The sequence below is a fragment of the Nelumbo nucifera genome, chromosome 2 (genome assembly GCF_055504915.1).
Source record: "Nelumbo nucifera cultivar China Antique chromosome 2, China Antique-T2T, whole genome shotgun sequence".
NCBI classification, from domain to species: Eukaryota; Viridiplantae; Streptophyta; class Magnoliopsida; order Proteales; family Nelumbonaceae; genus Nelumbo; species Nelumbo nucifera.
This window is the reverse complement of record NC_142650.1, coordinates 114,090,610-114,099,049: the sequence shown is the minus strand read 5'-3', so window position 1 is coordinate 114,099,049 and position 8,440 is coordinate 114,090,610. Positions and strand designations below refer to the sequence as shown.

General features: G+C 43.6%; 2 non-coding genes across 2 annotated transcripts; both read left to right on the top strand.

The window, feature by feature from the left end:
- Positions 1–3,222: 3,222 nt before the first annotated feature.
- Positions 3,223–3,296, top strand: TRNAT-AGU (transfer RNA threonine (anticodon AGU)). The gene has a single exon. It is a non-coding gene; the product is annotated as a tRNA-Thr (tRNA).
- A 774-nt stretch (positions 3,297–4,070) lies between these two features.
- Positions 4,071–4,144, top strand: TRNAT-AGU (transfer RNA threonine (anticodon AGU)). Its single transcript has one exon. It is a non-coding gene; the product is annotated as a tRNA-Thr (tRNA).
- The last annotated feature ends 4,296 nt before the right edge of the window (positions 4,145–8,440 follow it).

Genomic DNA, 8,440 nt, shown 5'->3' with positions numbered 1-8,440 from the left:
GTCCGCGAGCTTGAGGAACTCGGCCACGGTCGCGGGCTGGTTAGCTACCATGTGCCACTTGAATTCCTTGTGCGTCACCCCTCTTTTTGCTGCGGCGAGCTGCACCGCGGGGTCTAACCGCGGTATCTGTAAACATGCCTCATTGAATCGTTTGATGTAGCCCCGTATGGGTTCTCCTTCCCTTTGGACTACCCCGAAGATGCTTTCCTCTGCTCTGGGGCACCGTTTGCTGGTGACAAAGTGTGCAGTGAAGACCTGCATGAACTGAGCCCAACACTTTATCGATCTGGGGGCCAAGTTCCTGTACCAAGTGTGGGCTACCCCCTTGAGGGTGGTGGTGAAGGCCACGCACATGCATGATTCACTGGCTCTGGCGAGGTGCATTTGGAATCCGTCGTACTTGTCTAGGGGCGGGAGCTTGAAATCTCTGGGCAAGGGGACTACCAGGAGTTCTGATGCGAGGGGGGAAGGAACTGAGAGAATCGGGACAACTCCTACCTCGTCCGAGCTTGTCTCGCCTTTGCCTCTGAGCTCTGATAGGACGCGGGTGGCGGTTCGTCGACTTCGACGGCGCCTTCGCTGCTGAGTGGGCCTTGTACTGGCGCTGCTGTTCTCCGTGTTGCCGAGCTCGATGGGCCCGGAGTGCTGGTAGTCCGCTGCTGCCAGTGCGCCGAATCGGTTTTCCACCAGTGGGGACTCCGGTTTGGAGTCCCGAGGTGCCGACCTCGCGGGCGAGGTTCCCGATCCACCTGCGAGCCGCGAGGCGGGGATGACTTTTCTTTCTCTCCGGCCTGGGGACGAGGCCTGGCTGTTTGGGGGATTCTGGGGCCTAGAGGCCTTTCCTTGGTGGAGGCGCCCATCCTGCGGAGAGGCCTTGACTGGCTTCGGGGCAGGGTGGCGAGGTGGAAGTAGTGGTTGGTTCAGTGTCAGTTGGGGGAACTGTTGTTGATAGTGGTACTGGGAGAGGTTGTGCAACACTTGGTGCTGGTGAAGCTGGTGTTGCTGGAACTATTGCATCTGGGCTTGCATTGCCCGCATGCACTGCATTAGGTCGTCCAACCGATTTTGGCTAGCTGCCAGGGGGACGACGGTTGGTTCAGTGAAGGTAGTCTCGATGGGAAGAGGGAAGGGGATGTTTGCGGTAGGTAGGCTTACAGGCGCCACTGCTTGTGGCGTAGTCAGATTGGGGATTCCATCCACCGAGAGGGGGATGGTGAACTGCCCAACACACACCACGGGAACTTGGGGCTGTTCCCCGGTGGTGTTTGTCTCTGTGCCGCGTCCGGCGTTGCTGGATGAGGCCATGAGTATTGAATTTTTCAAGGAAGAAGAAAAGGGTATGAAAGTTTTGGAGGGAGGCCTTTTGAAGCGTTCCCACAGACGGCGCCAATTGATGATGCACAATCTGGCCGGTCTTAGCTGTCAATGATCTTGCCTCTGAACTGAGTAATAGGGACCTGAAACGAAAGGAGAAGAGAAGCTCCGGGGAGAACCCGGCGTAAAGGCTCCGAAGCTCAAGTTAGAATACTTCAAAGGCAAGATAAACCAGATAGCGCAAAGTTAGCATACCTCGTTCCTGGGGGTAGGAGCCTTTTATAACCACCTCGCGCACTCATTTCCAAGCTTCCGTCAGATCGGGCATGATTACTACTGAACCCCTACCAATTCAAATGTCATTTCTTCTGGCCGGACAGAACCGCCACTGCTCCTTTTGTCGGAGCCGTCTCTGTGGCTGGTGACGACGGTTGCAGGTGGCAGTAGCAGGGAGCCGTTTGAAGTGCGGCTGTCAAGCGTCAGATCCCAAGTCAGTCAGGTGCGCCGCCCTTGGACACGAACGTCCTTGGTGTCGGGTATGTTTGGTCAGCTTGGTGTTTCGGAAGCGAAGTGTTGGAGTGGCGAGCGAGGTGTCTTGAGTTCAGTTTGGAGTGTTTCCGAGCTGCCATGGGCCAGCTCGGGTCAGCTTTGTGAGGCTTGGGGCCCAGTATAGTTCGTGCTCCCTACAGGGAGCTCGGGTTCTCAATAGGGAGCTCCGAGTTCTTAATAGGGAGCTCGGACTCTTGGTAGGGAGCTCGGGCTCTTGGCGGGGAGCTCGGGCTCTTTTCAGGGAGCTCGGACTCCCAGTAGGGAGCTCGGACTCCCAGTAGGGAGCTCGGGCTCCTAGTAGGGCGGTCTGGAGTTCGGGCTCAGTAGCGAGCTTGGACTTTGCTTTTGGTGCTTGCTTCGGGCGCTCTACTGTCCCGAGTTGCTTGTTTCTGCCACGTGTTGGGTAACTGCGAGGTCGGGCCAAATTTCCCTTCATCACCTTCCTTATTGTATCTCTACAATTATGCAAGTTTGATCCCATCTCTTATTTGGAGGAGTCTAGGATTGGTCAGCCTCATATACGGTCCCTAGGAGTGGCAATTTTTCACCCATTGCATTGAACCCACCCAACCCGCCCATTTACTTGGCGGAATGGAAATGGGTTAATCATCCATTGGGTCAATTTAAATGGGTTGGATTGTGGATAACCATTGGATCAACCACTACAAATACAAGTATTATTCTTTAGCCATTTTTTTAATTTTCTTCATTTGAATAAACTAATTTATAATTAATGCATTAATTTTCTATTAATTATTGACTAAAATTAGTTTTGTTTCGAATCAATACACGTCACCCAAATCAACATAAATCCAAATCAACTTGACCTGAGTCCAAACCAGCTCAACTTGATCTAAATTTAAACAAACCCGATCACCTCGATTCAATTCGTTTGGGTCAACCATCCCAATCCAAACCCAACTCGACCCATGACAGGCCGATCCAGGTCGACCCAAAACCATCACACTTGCTTTGCCCTCTTTGGATCATCCGACTCGAATCCGAACAAGTCCGTTTTACTTCTCTTGACCTACTTTAGGCTTGTCGGTTTGATCCCAAACCCGTGCATTTGGGCTCAGGTTGGGATTTTGTTAAAATTTAAATGGGTTAGATTCAAAAGTTCAGCCCAATGCAATATAAAATCTTTAAATAGGAATTCATGACTTACATGCACCATGTTGAATTGCTAATTTTTAAAACGGGATTGTCATCCACTTGCTTGGCTACCCACAAATCACAATTGCTCGTTAACAATTAAAGGCTTGGCCCAATCAGCATTGGCCTTCCATTTTGGTCTTTCTATTGTGGGTGACAGTTATTTTCCATCCTTGTAAATTTGCTTTAAACTTAATATTGTCAGCTTTCATAGCTCATTTGGTTAGAGCACCCGTTTAGTAAGCGGAAGGTCTTGAGTTCAAATCTCAATGAAAGCATTTGATATAAGTATATAGACTTGTCAAAAAGGCGGGATTTGTTGGATTGGATTAGATTGTGGATAACCATTGGATCAACCACTACAAATATAAGTATTATTCTTTAGCCATTTTTTTAATTTTCTTCATTTGAATAAAATAATTTATAATTAATGCATTAATTTTCTATTAATTATTGATTAAAATTAGTTTTGTTTCGAATCAACACACGTCACCCAAATCGACATAAATCCAAATCAACTTGACCCGAGTTCAGACCAGCTCAACTTGATCTAAATTTAAATAAACCCGATCACCTCGATTCGATTCGTTTGGGTCAACCATCCCAATCCAAACCCAACTCGACCCATGGCAGGCCGATCCAGGTCAACCCAGAACCACCACGCTTGCTTTGCCCTCTTTGGATCATCCGACTCGAAACAAGTCCGTTTTACTTCTTTTGACCTACTTTAGGCTTATCGGTTCGATCCCAAACCCATGCATTTGGGCTCAGGTTGGGATTTTGTTAAAATTTAAATGGGTTAGATTCAAAAGTTCGACCCAATGCAATGTAAAATCTTTAAATCGGAATTCATGACTTACATGCACCATGTTGAATTGCTAATTTTTAAAACGGGATTGTCATCCACTTGCTTGGCTACCCACAAATCACAATTGCTCGTTAACAACTAAAGGCTTGGCCCAATCAGCATTGGCCTTCCATTTTGGTTTTTTCTATTGTGGGTGACAGTTATTTTCCATCCTTGTAAATTTGCTTTAAACTTAAAATTGTCAGCTTTCATAGCTCAGTTGGTTAGAGCACCCGTTTAGTAAGCGGGAGGTCTTGAGTTCAAATCTCAATGAAAGCATTTGATATAAGTATATAGGCGGGATTTGTTGGATTGGATTGGATTGTAGATAATCATTGGATCAACCACTACAAATATAGGTATTATTCTTTAGCCATTTTTTTTAATTTTCTTCATTTGAATAAAATAATTTATAATTAATGCATTAATTTTCTATTAATTATTGACTAAAATTAGTTTTGTTTCGAATCAACACACATCACCCAAATCGACATAAATCCAAATCAACTTGACCCGAGTCCAGACCAGCTCAACTTGATCTAAATATAAACAAACCCGATCACCTCGGTTCGGTTCGTTTGGGTCAACCATCCCAGTCCAAACCCAACTCGACCCATGATAGGCCAATCCAGGTCGACCCAGAACCATCGCGCTTGCTTTGCCCTCTTTGGATCATCTGACCTGAATCCGAACAAGTTTGTTTTACTTATCTTGACCTACTTTAGGTTTGCCGGTTCGATCCCAAACCCGTGCACAAACCTGATATGGGTCGATCCAAGTCAATCCTCCATTCATTGAACCAGTCCGATCTGGTCCGACTGGGCTGATCCAGATCTAAACGGTTCAACCACCCTTGATGTGATTAACTTGAAGGCAATCCAAATAGATAGTTCATGTTGGTTTGACCGGTTTAAACCTAAGTGGTTCGGTCAAACCTGAAACCCGAACATAGTCAAATGACTTTGCCTCTTGTGTAAAAATAACATGCATGTAATGTGATTTATATCTTCACCACTTGTGTAAATAGCAACTATTATTATCACCAAGCTATGACCAACTCATTTTTTAAGAAATAGTTAATTTTTTGTTTTAAATTCATAAATATAAGATTAATGGGTTTGGGCGGATTGGATTAGGTTAAAACAGGTTTGAATTGAATCCAACCCATTTGATTTTATATAACTGAGTCACTAATGGATTGGCGGATTAGATGAATTAGATTAAAGCTCAACCAAAACTAAACCCAATCCAACCCGCTCAATTGCCACCGCAAACAGTCCCAACGGTCATTGCATCCAATGTGCATCAGAAATATGTAAAATGGCTGTTCGAAACCTATAGTTGGACTAGGTCTGAATTCTATTTAGAGGAAGATGAGATTAGTTAGTTGAATGATATATTTATAATAAGTTGTGTGACCAATGATAATGCCCCACGCCAGTCATTAAATGCTACCCATAGCATGGGTCGACTAGGTCATTGGCTACGCATTGATAAACCTCTTTGTAATTTTATTTCTCACACGTCTCTTCTCATTGTAACAATAAATACACTAACTACATAATAAACAAATATATGAATTACACTTCAACCGCTCTTGCGTTTCAGCATCGACCGGTATGATTTAGAGCGTATTTGGTACCGTGGGCGTTTCCTCAAAAAACGGTGTCACGTCTGTGCCAACCGGGAATGAATAAATGTTTATTTGCACTTGAGCCACTGTTTGGTTCAGGTGTTTATCAAAAAAAAACACCATAAAACGTAGGGGAAAAGTGCCTCGGTTTATGTGCATATAGCCATTTGGGGAAGCTTCAAATTCTCGCTTCCCCTAACGGTCTGGATTTCACGAAACGCCAATCTTACCTGGCGCTGTGTGTTAGCTGAATTGGCATGAATCCGGTGTATCGCGGGCCACCCAAAATGCAAGAAAAAAGTTAAACCCTAACAAAAAAACAGACTTGTAGCACCGAGGCAACCATTTGCATACAGTAATAGGAGTCGTCATCGTCTTCTCTACTGGAGGCATCCCAATTGAAAAAACACCAGTCGTCGTCGTGTTGTTTGACGCCAGTAAGCCCGTCCGTTCATTATCTTTTTTTTTTTTGGAGGAAAAAGGGTATAACCGTAGATCGATTGTCGTTTGACGCCAGTAAGCCAGTCCGACCACTTAGTTCTTACTTTTCTCTAGTAGATTTTTTTTTTCCTCTTTCCGCCGATTAGCCTCAAGTATGGGTTTTTATTAGGGTTGTTATGGCCATTTTGTGAGGCTGACACAGAGAGAGGGAGCTTCATGTGCATTAGGTTTGGTGAGGAAGGCAAACTACAATCAAACTTGGCCTTAGTTGTTCCTGTACACCATGTATAAAGCTATGGCCAAACTGAACAGAGGGGTCTTAAAGGGATGGCAGTTGGTGGACTTCAAGTGGTTGGGACCAAGGGTGATATGATTAGGAGAAAAAAAAAGGATAATTTGCATATAATATACGTCATTATATATTAATTTCACACTTTGACCGTTGGATATGGTTTGCATTCAAGATTCACCATTGGATTTTAAAATTGGCCATTATATGCAAGACTGGGTAATTTGGACCATAGGATCGACTCAATAAATCCAAAATATCAAGTAGAAGTGTCACACCGAATCACCCATCTGACTCTTTCTTATGCCCAACCAAACAAATAAACAAAAAAATGTTTAAAGGTAGTGTTATATCATATAAACTTTTATCAGATAAACATCAGTTGCTCTTGTAGCTTTAGTTCATGTCTTGTTAAACATAAAAGTATATATACATTGTTATTAAATTTATTAAACATGAAAATACATTTTTCAAAACATGAATCAGTGAATAATAATTTGGATTTAGGGTGCAACCAATATTAATGATGAACACACAATAGTCGAACTTTAACACTAACAATTAACATTTATCAAGAGGCCCGGCATTTCAGAGATACACGGAACAAGTAAAACCTCTTCAATTTTCATTTGAGCACACCCACAACCACAAGTTCATCATCTAATTAAGGAATAAGAAATATGGATGTATCCATTTTTCAGACATTCCTAAACCTAGAAAAATCTGTTGGATGTGTAATGTGTTGAATTTTTGTCCAAAATATTAATAAAAGATAATATATTTATAAAATAACAAAAATAAGGTATTTTTTTTTTTTAAATATCAAGAAAGGGCAAGACATTGTTCATGGTCTTCCTCTGCCTCTTATTCATCCGACTACACTGTTCATACGAGAGGCGGAGCAGGGCATCGGCGGCGCTTTCCTTCACGGTTGCCGTTCCGGTCTTTAAGCTGAGGAGAGGTTCAGAATCACGGTGACACCGTTCTCTTGAAGCTGAGCATTGCATCGGATTTGATGTTTTCTCTCTCTTTTCGTTTCTCCCTGGATTCGATGTTGTTGCAGAGGGGAAGACTGAAGAGGAAAAATGGAGCTTCAACTTCTCGAGCGGGTCTCCATCTCTCATGGCGTCGCTGACACCAAGCGTGTTGTTGAAGCTCTTACAGCACGCGAATAACAAAGAGGTGAAGGTCGTTGGCGAGCACCGCTCGGCACTCTTATAGGTAATCGAGATCGTGCCTTCCCTTGTTGGAGGAGACGATATGTGGCAAAGTAGAGGATTCTTCTTGAAGGTTTTGGATTCGTTGCATTCGGCTTACGTTTCAATCTTAGACGAGGACGTTGATTTGATCTTCAGCGATAAGATCCAACTCGGGCAGTTTGTTCACATCGTTCGGCTTGACTCCGGATCGCCCATTCCAGTGCTTCGTGGTGTTAAGCCTGTGCCGAAGAGCTCTTGAAGCCGAGCATTGTAATAGGAGATAAGAGAGAAAAGAGGCCTTACAGCCCCAAAACGAGCAATCTTGAGGCGGTTTTCCTATTTGTTCTTGGCGAGGAGTCTAAGCTCCATGGCCGCTAGTGCGAGAGAGCAAAGAACGAAGGGGGAACTGTTCATCGTCTTCTACCTCTGTATTCATCTAAATACACTGGATTTGAAGCTTCAGTGATAGTTTTCAAAACAATACAGTGTCATTGTTCTTCCTGAAAAGAAGTTACTTTATTATTATTATTATTTTATAAAAATATTATCTTTTATTGATATTTAGGGGAAAATGTTGACCTTATCTAGTAAAAACCCAAATATATACCATCAAGTTATCAAAAATCAAAGTCATGTCATTTCTCATCTCCTCTACAGTCTACACATCATCTCATTGTCAAATGTCAATGACTACCTTGGCATATATTTTTGGTACAATGAAAATGAAATTGAGACCCACCCATGTCCAACAAAGTAGCCAATAATCCTGCATTAAGCATTAGGTATATGATTTATGACAGAATAGGTATCATATTTTACCTTATTTTGTTAAAATCAACTTGCCCAAGTTCTTTTTTCCGAGTCCACATCTGCTCTCACCTCACACGGACCTCACAGTTAACGGTGGCAATCGGGCGAGTTAGGTTGGATTTGGTTTGGGTTGAGTTTTAACTCAATCCATCTAACCTGCCAACCCAGTAATGACCCAGTTATATAAAATTAAGTGGGTTGGG